This window comes from Chelonia mydas, chromosome 21 (assembly GCF_015237465.2).
Source record: "Chelonia mydas isolate rCheMyd1 chromosome 21, rCheMyd1.pri.v2, whole genome shotgun sequence".
Taxonomy (NCBI): domain Eukaryota; kingdom Metazoa; phylum Chordata; order Testudines; family Cheloniidae; genus Chelonia; species Chelonia mydas.
In genome coordinates this window covers 2,601,607-2,618,698 of record NC_051261.2, presented here as the reverse complement: position 1 = coordinate 2,618,698, position 17,092 = coordinate 2,601,607, and the positions used below count along the sequence as shown (strand labels likewise).

General features: G+C 45.8%; 1 long non-coding RNA gene across 2 annotated transcripts in view; it reads right to left on the bottom strand.

The window, feature by feature from the left end:
* Nucleotides 1–8,824: 8,824 nt before the first annotated feature.
* Nucleotides 8,825–17,092, bottom strand: part of LOC122463469 — a 63,120-nt gene continuing 54,852 nt past the window's right edge. The window contains exons 2-3 of one of the 2 annotated variants that reach the window (XR_006286882.1): nucleotides 10,924–10,976; nucleotides 8,825–9,827 (exon numbers count right to left, since the gene is read on the bottom strand). This is a non-coding gene — a long non-coding RNA (uncharacterized LOC122463469). Of the gene's footprint in view, nucleotides 9,828–10,318; nucleotides 10,531–10,923; nucleotides 10,977–17,092 lie in introns of those variants that run through there. The other variant, XR_006286881.1, reaches the window with a different exon arrangement.

The window sequence follows — 17,092 nt, the reverse complement described above, 5'->3', positions numbered from 1 at the left end:
TGCCTTTGCTGCTGAAAAATGAAAGCTGCATTCCATGTGACAACAGTCATCAGGACATTCCAGTCAAGCTCTGTCCTTCCTACCATCCTCGCTCATCTCTGCGGGACCTATGATTGCCACCCCAGAAGTGAGAAGCTTTGGGTGAGAACAGAGAATTTACCACAAGCTCATTGTGTGACCAGCAGTCACAGAACTGGAGGCTTCCCCACCACTATTTATCTCTAGTGCCGGAGCCAGCTGGCGAATGGAGAACTGCACGGATGTTCTTTGTGATTTGCACCCTGTAGGCTGCCTATGTGCACAGCTCCCTCCCCACAGGCTTCACATTCTAAACAAGCAGGCAGCCAACACTGGGGGACATGAAGATCCCGGACAGCAGAGAGCCCGGGGCTTATTTCAGTATATACTAAAGAAACCGCCCCCCCACCCCCCGCCGCCACCCATGCATGCCTCTTTCTTTGTGCGGAGCTTTAGGCCCCCTGGAAGATGTGTGTTTGCAGGAGGGATTGCAAAGAGGAGAGCGTGATGCGGGGAGAGATCTGGTGTGGGGGAGGATACATTGGGAGTGACTGGGCATGAGGTCTGAGCAGAGGGATCTAGGGCTGGGGAGGAGGAAGGGATGAGCACAGATACACATGCTTTCATCCCCGACACTTAATGAGAACGTGAAGGATAAATTGTTACTGTTGACAGCAGGCCTGTGCGTTCATGCCGGAGGATTGTTCCATGCCGTAGACTTCCCTGTTCCAGCCCAGGGCTGCACTGTAGGTCTGGGAGCAGTTAATGGCTTCCAGGGCAGGGGGAGATTTTGCCAGGCCCATCCAAGACAACTGAAGCCTCATATTTTGGGTTTGTCAAGTGGTGGGTGGAAATGGAAATACTGCATGCCTTAGATACGAAATATCAGGAGAACTTTGGCTCCTCATTACCACATGCCCTTGGCAGCCAGAGACTTCAGTGCTGTCAGAAAAGGCCTAAGCGTACATTTTGAGCACAACGATTTTCCCATTTGTTTGTTGCTCTGAAGAGATACGCTACGTCTATGGCACAAGAGGCAGATTCCTCATCAGCACCTCAGACGGGCGTTCTGCCTGGGTTAAGAAAGTCTGTTTGGAAACACTTGTCTAATTATTCATCATGCCTGCAAAGTCAAATGGCAATGTAAGGAGCCCATGGTTAACTGCTCTTCTGTCTCCCTTGTGTGGGCTGGCTGCACTGTGCGGGATACGTTAGCAATGACTCTACAGAACTATGCCACCCTCAATTTCCCCTCTTGCCTCCTGGGGTTTGCCACAGGGCAGTGAGAGTTCTCATTGTGCATCTGTTCGTCTTTGCTAATCTCTGAAGCCCTCGGAGCACTAAAACAGACCAATGTATTTATCTGAAGTGACTAATGGGTGAATGCATTCCTGGCTGTTCTATCATCTGATTCTCGTAATGTCAGTCACGATTAGTTCTAACATCTCATCGTGTTTTGGGGCTGATTTGTAAGGCAGCACAGTAGAGACTAAGGTGGCATTTGTTCTCCAGCAAGTGGGCTTTTAAAAAAACACAGTGTTATTTCCAATCTGTGTTATTTCCTTCTAGCAGCAAGCAGTTGTCAGAGCTGCTTTGCTAGAGCTGGTAACTCGTATGCCTCAACCCGGAGAGCGTACTCCAGCAATATATATGATTTGGGAAGACATGGAGAAAGCATGGAGCAGGATGAACTGGGTGTGAGAGGAGGTATAAATTAATCATTAAAAGCTGATGGGGTGGAGGAGGACAGCTGGGCTTAGAAACAGACATCCAGCCCATGGGACTGTTTCAAGATCATTTGAAATAAGAGCGATCTGCTCCACATGGCTCCGTAGGTCTTTTTCACACAGCGCAGTGGAGGAGCTGAACTACAGGCTCAGATTGCACTAGGGTTCTCAGGCATTTCCAACAGCGCTAGTGGGAAGTTTTCTGTCTATCCTATTTATTTATTTATTAAACCAAAAATTGGATTTTCGACAAACAAAATTTTTTAAAGAAAAAAGTGTCTGCGTTCCATAGCCAACTTCAACTTTTGATTTTTGGTCAACAAACAAACCACACACCAACCAACATCTGTATTTGGAAATACCACTGCAAGGCCTTTGTGGAAGTGGTAATTCAGCTGCCTCATTTCTCCTTCCCAATGGGCCAGAGTCTTGAGCCAACATCTCCCATGATGCACCACAGTGGCTCAGACTAGGATGCATCATAGGAGATGTAGCCCAGCCAGAGTCTGGCGCATAGAGTGGAATGGAGAAAGGGGATCTAAATTACAACTTTGAGGAAGTACTATGGCAGTAACTAAAAAAAATCAGTTTTGCAGAGTTTCACCTGAATTTTTTCAATTTGGGATTTTTCCACAGAGTAGTCGAAATTTTCCACTGAATACACCCCATTTCCCAACCAGCTCTACTTCCTCAGTCTATGATCCTACTGCACTGAAGTCAAAGGGAGTTTTGCCACTGTATACAACATGGGCAGGATGAGGGCCCACGTGACTCTCAGTGACTTGACGGCTGGAGAGATGAAGGGAAAGAAAGAAGTGCAGGAGAAGGAAGCGGGTGAGGAAAATGTGGCATTGGCTGAAGGCTGAGGTGAAGGAAGCTAACTTGCTACAGGAGGAAGCAAAATATAGTAACCCCCCTGCACAGGATGCTGATACTGTTGCATACCACTTATAGCCTGTTTGCTGAACTTCGGTAATGCACAGGCATTGTGCTGACTTTCTGCATTTCACCCAGAGAAAACAGGACAGACACATGTAATGGAATTAAAGAGTGTGTCATGCATGCTTCAACTGTCATTGTCTCCATCACAAACTATGACAGCACACCTCCAGTCATCTTACACACTGCTGATAAAAGAGTTTATACAGCGTATGTCGTGCCTGGTCAGACAAAGAAAGGGAGGATTTCTCCATTGGAAGAAGCTCAGGGTTTTTAAGACTTCATGGACAATATACTTCCTAAGAAACAAATGCTCAATGGAACCTGATTTCAGAGTAACAGCCGTGTTAGTCTGTATTCGCAAAAAGAAAAGGAGGACTTGTGGCACCTTAGAGACTAACCAATTTATTTGAGCACGAGCTTTCGTGAGCTACAAATAAATTGGTTAGTCTCTAAGGTTCCACAAGTACTCCTTTTCTTTCAATGGAACCTAACTCCCTACAGGCCATGTTGTGCAAAGGTTTGGTTGCGTGGTGAAAAAGATTCTTCTTACCCCCATTTTATCACCTCTTTACACTGCCAGAGTGGAGCAACGTGACCTTAGGGTAAAGGCAAATCAGCCCCTGGATATCTTTCTAAATGATCCACAGTGTGAAATCCTGCCTCCATCCTAGGGAATGGTAGTTTTGCCACTGACCTCAATAAGGCCAAGATTTCCCATAGATTTTAAGCCCAGGAAGGGACCGTTATGATCTTCTCTGATATCCTGCCTGACAATGGCAATAGAATTTCACCCACGGATTCTGGCACTGCAATACTTCAAGGAGAAAGGACAGTGATTCTTTTTTAAAGACATCCCATTTTGATTTAAAGACTTCAAATAAGGAAGAATTCATGGTGAGCTGTTCCACTGGAAATAATGTACAAGATTTTAACAATGTGAATTTCTCTAGCTTCTGCTTCCAGCCATTGGAGCTCATTTTGCCTTTCTCTGCTCAATTAAAGATCCCTCGACTCTTAGAAATCTTCCCCTCTGGAGCTGACACAAATCAATTAAAACTGGACACGTGCACTCGGGGGGCTCAGAACTAAAAGATACTATCGTCTTTATTTCCCCATCCTGCCTGGAACTCGGGCTGCCAGGTATCACTTCTGGTTTCAGCCACTTGTCTACCCAGTGGGAACGTTAAACAGGTTTGTTGAGAAAAGTGTACTTGTGAGTAAACATTCAGAAAATAAATAAGAATGAAACTGCTGGAACCAGGCCCAGATGCTGTAGATTAGAAAATTAAAACCTGAATAAGATCTCTGAACAAGCTATTTTTCCAATCATGAGGACAGAGGGAAACTATTATTTGCCTTTAAAAACAAGAAAGGAAAAACTGAAAATTAAAAAAAAAAAAAGATTTTTGGTCCATTGTCAAAATTTGCCCAAATTTTATTGTCAGAAAGTCTATTTGTGATTAAACACAATGAGTTATGGAAATATTAGAACAATGCAACAATCCCGTTTATTGCTCTCAATTTATTCACACTAACCACTCCTCTTAACTAAGTGGAATCTCTTTTTTGATTTTATGGACTTGCAAAAATGTCTCATCACCACTGTGCATGTCATAAATACCAGGCCAGGCTGTAGGACTTATGATTAGGTTTTAAAGACCCTTCTTACCCTAACCCTCTTTCAAGGGAGATTTTTATGGGGTTAGTTTGATTTGGCAATCTTTCTATTAGAACCTGCTTGAACAAGAGGGGCTCTAAATTCCTTGAATCAAGGCCAAACATCCGGATTTCTGGTTCCCATGCTCTTCACTTTCGCTCTGTGGGAGTTCCTTATCTGTCAGTCACGTACTGGGCTTATAAATCTCCTGGCAGCGTATGGAATAGAATTCAAGGGTGTGTCATGCACACTCCATCTGTCAGGTAAAGAACTGCAAAGGCAAGGGGCAGCCCAGTAATTCTGTTATCACGTGCTTCCAGCAGGCTTAGAGCTTCAGCACAGACCAGTTTTATGCCCTGTACAACAGGCCTGTTAGGAAGCAGAATCATCCATTTCCTCACAAAACATGAATGAAGTTAGGGGGAATATAATGTTTAGTACTTGGAACAGGATACAAAGAGTCAGGACTCCTGGGGCACCTGGAGAAAGTCTCTTAACCCCTCTGAACCTCCAATTTACACCTGTCAAATGGCTACAAGCCCAAACTCACCTCTCGTTTATACCAGTTTAAGAGCATTGGAACCTAACAATAGATATTCCATGAATTAATAATGATTTTATATGATGGACCCAGCATATATCTGAGAGGTAGGGAAAGCAGCATTGTCAGCATTTTTAATAAATACATTTTACAAATGGAAAGCTGAGGCACAGAAAGGTTAAGCCAGATTCTCAAAGGTATTTAGGATTGCTTTCAAGGGGAGTTAGGCACCTAACTGCTTTTGACCATCTGGGCCTAAGTGACTTGCCCAGCAACATAGAGAGAGTCTGTGGCAGAGTCAGAAACTAAACCCAGCTCTCCTGATCCCCAGTCCAGTGAATCAGCCACAAGATCGCCCTTGTGGATATGGTGATCTTAAAAGCCAGAAGCTGGCCCATAGTGGCGATGTTCTGTGGTGGGAAGAATGACTTCACCCTGAGAACGCAACTGTGTCTGTTTAGGGAGCCATGAACATATACCACAAGTCAGTGAGGACGAAAGAGCAGCAATTTGTAAACAGATGTTTTCTCTAATCTTCTATTTTTATTTTTCTAATCATTTCTTGGCTTGCCTGTCAGGCTGCACTGAGCCAGGCCATGAGGCCTAGGAGCTGATTTACAGACTGTCACGTCAAGGAGCTAGAATCGGAGAAAATGCTACTCTAGAAGAAAATGAGGAACAGGTTAGAAGGAGAAGGTTGATTTGCTGACTGCTGTTCCATGGAGAATTCCAAGCTGCAACAATTTAGCCAATCCTCAGCGTGGTGGCATTCACTGAAGATGTTGCTGAACTGGGATGTCATGGGTAGGTTTAGTTCTGTTGTATCCCGCCCAACAGGACAACAAGTGAGTTTATAGCACTGGGAACCTGGCTGTAAGATACTGGTGACATTTCAGTTCAGATTTTGACCATCCTGAAAAAAGTTCTGTTATGGATGGGGCGTATCTGCACCTTCCTGAATCAAGAGCTCCTATCAATGTCTTATAGCTCTTGTAACAAAATCCAAATTCAAATGCAGCTCAACTCAGTTTCCTTTGTATCTGACACCAAGTACCATATCCAGTTATAGCTCATTGTGTTTGAATCCTATAGGCAGACACTGAAGCAGGCCCTACTTTCAGTGACTTGGGTGTAAATCTAGCAGCATGCAGGACAGGTTACTGGGGATTTACAGGGCTGTAAGAGTAGACTCAAGCTTGTTTACAGGCTCTAACTATACATTACAAATATAGTTAGCTCCCAGGAGATCTCATTTTAATTTTTAAATTAAAGAGGGTGTTTTATGTGGGGGGGCAATAGCTCAGTGGTTTGCGCCTTGGCCTGCTAAACCCAGGGTTGTGAGTTCAATCCTTGAGGGGGCCATTTAGGGATTGGGGCAAAAATTTGGGGATTGGTCCTGCTTTGAGCAGGGGGTTGGACTAGATGACCTCCTGAGGTCCCTTCCAACCCTGATATATTTTTTTCAGGCTTGACAAAGCCCTGGCTGGGATGATTTGATTGGGGATTGGCCCTGCTTTGAGCAGGGGGTTGGACTAGATGACCTCCTGAGGTCCCTTCCAACCCTGATATTCTATGATTCTATGATTTTTAGAAGAAGCCATGCTACACGTAAGCTATCCCAGCCCTTGTGAACGTCTCAGGCCCCTGGGACTGGGACACAGAACCTAGCTTTTACCTCTTGGACTCTTGTTCAGATCTGCCCAGGTCAGGTAGTAGGGCCTCTTTGGTCCCCTAATGTGAAATTAAGCAGTGGCCTAATTGGCCATCACCTAGAGAGGCTCACAATTCCACTCTCACTTCCAGAGGGGGCTCGAGCAGCTCAGAACTGCTGTGCGTTCGTTGAGAGGGAAATACTACAGAAAAGGGGAGCAGAGGGTTGCAATGATTAGGGAAACGCTGTCTGTGTACAGAGGGTAAATTCTGGTTGAGGTTACAACCTTATTATAGTACTGCTGTTCCAGGAAACGCCTGTTTCGTGGATGTGAAATCTATTTGCTGATGGGAGCCGTACTAGGTGCTCACCAGCCCAGGGTCAAGGGAGAGTCATTAACCTTAACAATAAAAAGAACAGGAGGACTTGTGGCACCTTAGAGACTAACCAATTTATTTGAGCATAAGCTTTCAGGAGCTACAGCTCACTTCATCGGATGCATACTGTGGAAATTGCAGAAGACATTATATACACAGACACCATGAAACAATACCTCCTCCCACCCCACTCTCCTGCTGGTAATAGCTTATCTAAAGTGATCATCAAGTTGGGCCATTTCCAGCACAAATCGAGGCTTTCTCACCCTCCGCCCCCCCCACAGACAAACTCACTCTCTTGCTGGTAATAGCCCATCCAAAATGACCACTCTCTTCACAATGTGTATGATGATCAAGGTGGGCCATTTCCTGCAGAAATCCAGGTTCTCTCACCCCCCTCCAAAAACCACACACACAAACATTGGTCAAACTGGACAGTCTCTACGTAAAAGAATAAATGGACACAAATCAGATGTCAAGAATTATAACATTCATAAGCCAGTCGGAGAACACTTCAATCTCTCTGGTCACGCAATCAGAGACATGAAGGTCGCTATCTTACAACAAAAAAACTTCAAATCCAGAGTCCAGCGAGAAACTGCTGAATTGGAATTCATTTGCAAATTGGATACTATTAATTTAGGCTTAAATAGAGACTGGGAGTGGCTAAGTCATTATGCAAGGTAGCCTATTTCCCCTTGTTCACCCCCCCCCCCCCCCCCCCCAGACGTTCTGGTTAAACTTGGATTTATGCTGGAAGTGGCCCACCTTGATTGTCATGCACAGTGTGGGGAGAGTGGTCAGTTTGGATGAGCTATTGCCAGCAGGAGAGTGAGTTTGTGTGTGTGTGGTGGGGGGGGGGGGTGAGAAAACCTGGATTTGTGCTGGAAATGGCCCACCTTGATTATCATGCACATTGTAGGGGGAGTGGTCACTTCGGATGAGCTATTACCAGCAGGAGAGTGAGTTTGTGTGTGTGTATGGGGGTGGGGGAGTGAGAAAACCTGGATTTGTACTGGAAATGGCCCACTTTGATTTTCATGCAGGTTGTAAGGAGAGTGGTCACTTTGGATAGGCTATTACCAGCAGGAGAGTGAGTTTGTGTGTGTGGTTTTTGGAGGGGGGTGAGAGAACCTGGATTTCTGCAGGAAATGGCCCACCTTGATTATCATACACATTGTGAAGACAGTGGTCACTTTGGATGGGCTATTACCAGCAAGAGAGTGAGTTTATCTGGGGGGGGGGGGGGGTGAGAAAACCTGGATTTGTGCTGGAAATGGCCCAACTTGATGATCACTTTAGATAAGCTATTACCAGCAGGAGAGTGGGGTGGGAGGAGGTATTGTTTCATGGTGTCTGTGTATATAATGTCTTCTGCAATTTCCACAGTATGCATCCGATGAAGTGAGCTGTAGCTCACGAAAGCTCATGCTCAAATAAATTGGTTAGTCTCTAAGGTGCCACAAGTCCTCCTTTTCTTTTTGCGAATACAGACTAACAGGGCTGCTACTCTGAAACCTTAACAATTGCACTCTGACTGAACAATGGATATGCTAAAGAGGTTGCCTGAGTGGGGAAACCAAGTTTCTCTGTGAGGAGCAGATGAAGGGGAGAGTGGAAAATCACAAGCAATAGAACAAAGAAACCAGGTAGTGGTGGAGAGAGACAAACTCCAGAGACCCAGATGGTAGGACCCAGGAAACTTTGGGCAAGAGAGGGGAAGAGACTAGCACGCTTTCATAGAGCACTCCAGTTTAATTGTGAAACCAGTCAAGGTCACAGAAAGCAAGCTGAGCAGAAAAATCTCCATGATGCTGAAGGGACCCACAATCTGCTGGAGAAGGAACCTGGAAACCACCCTGGAGGCCTCTGCCCAAGCCCAGAGAAACCTGCAGAGCAATGAAGAAACTGAGGCAAGGAAATGCAGACAGACTGCACACTGCTCTTTACTTAGATCTAGACAAAAAATACAGACCTGGCTCTTGGCTTTCACTATCACGTGCCCTTGAAGAGTTAAAACTGCAAGCCCAGAGCACACACCCCCCCACCCCCTACAACTGCTTATGTTATGGGAAGTCTGAGGGGTCAGCAGTGGTTCCTGGAGCTGGACTGCAGGGTCACCTCTCTCAAAAGGGGGTACTACACAGATCAGTACCCCAGGAGTTTGCCTACAGCCCCCAGTTGGCCTGGACTCTGTTCAGACTCCAGACATTTAAAAAGTACTAGGGGCCCAGGGAGGTTGGGGCCAAACACAAATGGCTGGGGTGCATCCAACTGGAAGGGTGCTCTACCAGGGCTGTATGTGTGACAGGGGAGGCATATGCCATGTAAGCCACCTGGTGAAATTTTAACTTTCTGGTGACACTATTTTCCCCCTGGTGACACTATTTTCCCCCTCACACTCAATGGTCTCTTTAAAAAAAGGGGAAAAAAGAAAAAAAAGGAGATAAAAAAAGGAGAAAAAAAAAGTCAGGGTGTGAATGAAGAGACTACCAGAAAACAATTCTAGCTAATTGCACCTGTGTGTTAGAGAACCCCCTCCGTGCAGCAGCCTGCCAAGACTGGCTACGTAGGACCCAGTTCTGTGAGGGGCTGCACCTTGATAGCAATGGGAACCAACACCAAGCTGTGGCTTGTAGGACTGGACCCAAAACTAGATCTAGAAGATTAGCTAATGGTTCCCACATTGCAAGCTAGAGCCTGCTACAGAAGATGGTCAGTAAAAGGGTAGACACTAGTTTGGGATTGTTTAAAACATCTCTCTACAAAGCTTTTTGCAATAACCAATGAATCCTCCACGATCCTTTACTCGACAGCCGAGATGCCGTAGGTGAATGTGTCAGCGGAGGCCGAGAAGCTCTTCTGAACAAAGCAATGCTCTCTGGCAGGCTGTCCCCTCTTGTTTCATAACTGGCTGATGAGAAGAATATGCTTTGCACAGGAAGGGTGTATGAGCCACAGGACCTCTCTTGAGCCTTATAAACTGAAACAACTGTTTATAATATTCCTAAGTGCTGTTGCAAGATGATAATTCTTGGATGGGGACAATTTACTTGCTTTGTTTTTAAAGTAAGACGAAGTTACAAAATAGCAAGTTCTAGAAAAATTATTTTTCCCCTTGTGCGTGCTGACCTCTCTCCAGCCCATTTATTGATAAGTGACCTATCGTTCCCAGACTGCTGCATGCAGTGACTGAAAACAGGTCAGATATTATTAAACAAACCCCAAGAACAAAACCCCTACCCTGGGCAGCTTGCAATCGGACTACAGCAATAGGCAGCTCATGCACTGAAACTGCTGCTTATCACAATCACCTCAGTAAAACCTTTGGCCTCCCAAGGGCCATCTGTTTGGCACATTTACACACACCCCATCTCAGCCTATACTTAGATTGTAAGTGTTTCAGGCCAGACACCATCTTATGGGTTTGTGCTTCACCTAGCACCATGGAGTTGGGTGCCTGTGCGCCACCACCATATATATAATAGCGGAAGGAGAAATATGGTGAGGTTAAAGGGGAAATGGGAAAGTCTGGGACAGGCAGGTGTTGGCGACGGAGGTCTTTGGTGCACGATGACCGGGCAGCTCTAGGAAATCTAAGGACAGCTTGGATGGAGCTGCAAAGTGAGAAGAAAGAGAGAGGTAAGCCAGGAGATGAGCTTGGATGAAATACAGGGAGCAGGAGGAGAGAAGGGGATTAGTTTTGCATTGTAAATGGGAAAACAATGACACGTTTAGGAGAAGAAGTGAGGAAGCCAGTGCAGGAGCAGCAGAGGAGAGGTATATCAGCCCCTGAGGGAAAAGCCCTATAGAATGTAATACAGATGGAACTTCAAGGGTTCTAAGGAAATTATTCTTGACTTCCTTTACATGGGTGTTTGGAACCTGCTTACAGAAAGCTGATCATTTTCCATTAAATTCTAGGGGACTTTTCAGAAGGGGCAGATGAGGGAGATATCAGCCCTTTGGACTAAACCAGTTATACAGTTCATTTCTTCCCTCTGCCTTACCTTGTCATGTTGCTCATGAGAAGAGTCAAGTCTGAAGTCATTATACTGCACCCCTAGGGATGTAAAACAGCAAATGGTTAACCAGTAAGCATTAGCCTTACTGGTTAACCTGCCCTGTTAACCCGAGCCATGCCGGCCGGAGCGACCCCAGCAGTAAACCAGTTAAACAATATCACTTTAATCATTTAAATGGTTAAGTTTTTAAAACAATATTTACATCCCTACCCCCCACTGCTGGGCTGGCAGATGACATAATTCAAAGGCGTCTGCAGTCACTTTCAGACTTTTGTTTGGATACATGAGACATCAAGCTCCCTACAGGAAGGTGAGAGGAAACCACAGCCCATATGCTCACCTGTAAAATAAGGCCACTGCCCTGTTCTTTATTTCTCTTTCACCTGCCCCAGGTTGTTCTACAAAATGTAGAAATGCTACACAATGTTGCATTTAAAGAAAAAAAAATGACATTTTCAGATTTTAAAGCATCACCCAAAATTTCACAATAAGGGATCTACACAGAGTGCCACAGAGACCCAACTCATTTTAGCCAAAGGCCCTGCATATTTGGGCTGGGTTGGCAAAAGATGAATTGACAAATGTCTCATGCCTAACAGTTTATTGTCTAGCCACAGTAAACTCGCTTCTAAAAGCTGGATCTCAGTGGAGGCTTTAATGGTTCTCAACTGACAAAGTTGAACTTTCTGGGAAAGCTGCTTGGATTAAAAATGTTGAAAGTTAAAAGTTGTTGACCTTCTGGATAAAACCACTCCTCTGTGTACATTTCAGATCCCCGGGGGAGGAAATCTTCTACTGGAAACAACCCCCCCACCACCACTCCCCCCACACACACACACACAGTTAGCACTTCACTGAGGATTTAGTGATCGTGGAGTTGCTTATATCAAGTAAAACAAAAACAGCAGCAGCAAAGCAGTTACAGAGCAAGGAAACAATGGCTAGATATTAACATCACTTGGCTAGATATTAACAATGTGGGAAGAGCCTATTGTCGTCCGGGACACTATAGGACTGTTCTGGTTGCATCTGGGGTAGTTACTCCAGGCTTTACCCCCAGGATCCTGAGCTTTACTCAGTAACTTTAGGGTTTGGAATTGGAAGCTAGTCTCTGGGGGGTTAGGGAAGGGGCTTTTCTGGCCAACGTTTTGCCTTCACCTTCCCTCCCTCTCACCCAGAGAAAAGAAAACCTGCTCCGAGGTGGGAAGGGAGACGAGACCAACTTGCTGTGAAGTCCGCAAGGGATCTCGTTAAAACAACCTGCGAACCTTGGAAATACAAAACCCGAGGATGGAGGGATGGAGTTTGGGAGGGGATTAAAATGAAATCAGTGAGAGAAGTGGTGCTAGCGTCTTCGCGGCAGCCGCTGAACAGGCAGAACGTGTGCAAAGTGCCTCAGACTTCTCCCACTGGGATGCCAGCAATGAGCCTCAGCCTGACCAAGACTGACCACCCCTAGGAGTGAGTGGGCCAGTTGTAAAGATTCTCGCCGTACAGACCTGTCTCCCAAGAACTGGGCCGAGCGCCCACCCCCCCAGCCCCCCCACACTTTTTATACCTCAGTAAAGAGCTGCTGGGTCATTACTTTCGGTTGCTATCATTGGAAACAATGACCTAGTGGTGAAAATCTTTATGTCCCGATCCCCTCTCTCAGGGAACTTAACAGGGTTCTATAGAAATTGAACAGGATGCTATCAAAATTACTCTAAAAGCACAGAGTTTAATAGAGAAGGATGCCCTTTATATAGGTTCTTTTGAAACCAACCTCTAGATTTCTAGAACAGGGATAAAATTCTATATCATGTTCTATAGGATGGTCAAAAAAGCCTATAGAAAAATTATTAAATTCTATAGGACTTGTCCTTAAGAACTGAGGCAGCAAGGTCAGTGTCATGGAGTTAGTTTTCACCCCATAAAAAAAACAAAACTGAAGCTTTTATTTTCTTCCTGCTAATTACCTACTTGGCCCTATTCACCGGAAGTACCTAGGTATACACTTTATACTTTCCCCTTACAGTAACCACTCAGCTCTCTGGGCTGTTCTCAATCAGATGGCTTTGCTGTAACTCAGAGGTATCTCATCTGTTCAGTATCTTTGGAAATTGGGAGTTGGGGGAGGATGTCATATTGTGTACAAGTGACCAAGTCCCATTCCCTCCTTTCCTACTCAAGCAGGTCCACTGCTGGCTTTTTGGTGGAGCTGAGAAGAACAAACTGAATGTCCCTGAGGACTAACCCAAGCCTCAGATCTCCCCAAGTTCTCTAAAGAGCACTCCAGAGTAAGTAATTCTGCCAGGACTCTCACTGCAAGAATTAGGAAAAGAGTGGAATTTTTGGGAAGTTAGTAAATATGCCACAGATGGTTTATGGGAGGAGGTTAAAAAAATGCAAAAATGTTCTATACAGCGTCCTCATTGCATTGTTCAGTCATTGGATAATTCAGTTCATAAATCAGAAATGAGCTCGAGCAAGAGGCCGGAAAGGAAATGGGAGACCTGGGAGAAGTGAAGGATGGATGGATGGAGGAGTGGGACAGTGGTTACTGGGCACAGTTATTTCTCCCCACTGCATTTGGGCTCTTTCTAAGTCTGTTTTCTAGATTGGAAGCTCTCGATTCAGAGGTCTCTTGATATCTGTACCTTAAAACACAAACTATTCGCCTTCATTCCCATGCTCCCCATTCACTATGCCACCCTCAAATCTACCCCTGGCAGCTGCATTGGGGCTGAAACGGTTTGATGGCAAGAAAGCCAGATCAAGCTGGGCTCCAGAAAACATGGCCTGGCTGCTGCTGGATGTACTTGCAATCACGCCATTTCCAGCTGTCCCCATCAGACAGCCGGTGAATTTCCCCATGGTGGAGAAAGCCCCAGTGTTTCCTTAGGGAAATGGGCTCATTTAGCAATAGATTCCCACTCACTTTGCACCCCTCTCCCAACCCTCTGTCTGTACTGCACGCAACTTGTATTTATTCCCTTGCAGAACATGGCTCTTATAATTAGTTCCCTATTTCTGTACTATACCTCACTCTGTCGGGGCAGCTGTTTAATACTTCACACGGTTTGATTATATGGATATTATGTGGGGAGGGAAACCAGGGAGAGACAAACAGAGCGAAGGAAGGCATCGTGCTCTTTTAACCCCCCAAACACGGGGAGGCATCATAACCCAGACAAGACTCAGCCAGCTCTGGGTACCTCTGCAGCATCGGGTGAAGCCCGGCAGTGTTCTAAAGGGAGGCTAAGAAATCCATTAAACCCCAAAGCTTTCATCTGCCTCAGAGGATACTAGAGGTTGATGCCATGCTTGCAGCTGAGCTCTGGCAGATGTGACAAATGAGTAAGCCCGGCCACCTTGCACGCGGAGAGACGCAGGGCAGAGTGGGAAATGTTGGCCAGAGAAGAGAAGCAAACATCAGGGGATAAAAATGAAACCACATTGACTTTCTTGATTTATGGATTGATGTTAAGACTGCAGAACCCTTCCTCACACGAGTCAGCCACACTGCTTGGAAGAGGCAGCCGTGTTTACCTAGGAGGGTCCAGCAAAACCGCCCACAGGGCAGGCCAAGAGCGAATGACAAAAATCTGAAATGTCCCCTGTGAACTTCAAAGTGCCGGGTCAGAAACAGAGGGATGCTGAGCCTGAGCACTAATGGGCACAGGCACCTTCAGCATCTAAGTATTTCCTTTCATGTCAACCCGAGAACCTTTAAATCAGGCCCCAGTTCAGCTACTAGGAAATGCTAGCTCAGCAGCATTGGTCAGTGGAGCAGACAAACTTCGTTTCTGCCTCAGGAACTCAGCGCTTGTCTAGGGGATTCAGTTGTGACCCCCAGTTGAATCCTGGTCCTATGCAAGGTCTTAGCTAGGATGGCAACTCTGAAAAGTCCAAAGAGGCAAGATCGCACCCCACTTTGGTTTAATCCTTATCCCCTCTCACTCAGTTCTGCGCTGTTGCTGGTGTTTGACACGAACAATAGAGGAGATGGGACATGGTGGACAGAGCTGCACAAAAGAGCCACAATTTCATTCCAAGTATTTGTCCCCCAAGATCCCCCTCCCCCTGCTCAAATATTCATGTACATGATCAGGCAAAATCTAAGGGGGTCCTTCAAAGTGCCATGATAGCTGTAACGAGTGAGAAGAACCTCTTCCTTAAGTCCTAGCAGATTCCATATTTCACCCCATAGGGGGGCTGCAGCATTTCCCCAAGTGGGAAAAATAAATCCTCTGACCTACAATTTGGACTGTCAGTTTTTAATAGCACTTTAGGATCCATGTGGGTAAAAAAGTGGTGCTGGGTGCTAAGTAACTCTGGCAGAGAAGCAGAGGGGCACATGGGGTGATCAATGCAAAATCACCATCTTCACCACGCTCATTTGCCACCCGCACGGTTGGTCATAAGCCACTTGACACCCATGCGAGGAAAAGCAGAGCTCAGGTAAATTGTCAATGATCAGGGCCGCACGGTGTCTGGCACTTACCAGACAGGTAGTAAGAGACAGTATCCATCTCAAACAAACAGAAAAGTTAAACCAAGGGAGGGGAAACAGCCCAGAATAGGGAAAACTTGCCCAGGGTCACACAGTAAGTCAGAACGGGGAATAGGTCCCAATTCCCAATCCAGTGCTCCACCTATTAGAATGGGGCCCTGAGGTCAGCTGGAGCCTCTAGAGGCTACCAGAATATGAATAATAAGAATCAATAACAAGAATAAGTAAGTGTGCCGATTCCAGCCGGTGTACCTCTGGCCTGTTTCTCAGGCCCACATTAAGTGCTGGGAATCACATCTGCACCAGTGACATGCAGGCGCTGTGAAAAAAACCTTAATATTTAACACATGGACAGAGCCCAGCTAGAGGAAGGTTTGAGGGTTTTTTCCCCTGCCTGTAAAACTCCAGTAGGTACAAAATGAAAAGCACAGCCCAAGCATCATGTGTCTGACATTTGGCTTTTTAATCCATATGATGCTGGTCTAACAGCTCATAGTTCAAAGGCTAAGCTCTCCAGTTCCTCTTTTTGATCTGCGTCTCTCACATTATTTCCATGTTGTCGGACACAAAGCAAAAAAAATAAAAAAAAAAGCCTCTGAATTATCAGGGTGGAGAGACACTAATCGCTTTCCCAGCTACTCCCAGGGTCAACTCCGGATCACTGGGAACAGAACCGCACCCATTTTACTCAGACTTGGAGTTCAAAAGGGTAAGAAAGGACTTCAGGTCACAAGGCTGATGTCCTGAAAAACGTATGTGAAAATGTGAAAGTTCAAGTGCTGTTGGCACGTCCACGCTGTGGCAATCAACTTGCTAAAAAAATTGGCTCCCTTCGTGCCATTGGCTTCATCAGAGCCCAGTGCAAGGGACTGTAGAAAGGCTCCACCGCGATGCAACACCCACAGCCCAGGACTTTCAGCATCCTGGCATAGACCTAGACCATGTGAGCTAAGGAGGGACTTCATTAGCGGAGAGGAGTAATAGGCCAATGCCTCCACTGGGTACGGCACTAAAAACAGAGGCAGCTCACACTTTACCGGTATGCTGTGTTCAGCAGGAACTGCAAAAAGATTGGCCTTTGCAGACTAACTACACCTTGCCCCTTCTCTGCCCCAGAGCTCTAGAGAAGATGGACAAGTTATGTCCAACCTATAGATCTTGGGAAGAGTAACTATGCATGAAAAATAATCAGACAACAATAGTCTGGGTCCTTGTAACAATTGTATCCCACTTCACAATCCACATCCCCCCAAAGTAATTGCAATCAACCTGGACTGACCCATGCTTAACCGGGCAGGAAGCTGGGTTTCTGCTACTTACAGCTTGTATCATTTCTTTCCTGGTCTCTTTCCTTTTCCAAGGATTGTTTCATTTGAGTTTCTGGAACGGTGGAATTCAAAACTCAGCCCCAGGAACCCTTCATTGTGACACATAAGACCAAATTTTCAGAAAATACTCAGCCGCCAACACGTTGAGCTCTTCTCAAAGTCTTGCCCCCTAGTGCACCTTCCATGTGCATGTGTTAATCCCCATCCGATCATTCTACCTGGGATGCCCAGATCTGTGCCTGCGCCGAGGCTTGCACTTCTATGAGTTTGTCTCTTGAAAAAAGAGTAAGGAGGAGCTCTGTTAACGTCTTGTGTCTTCCTGAGCTTGTCT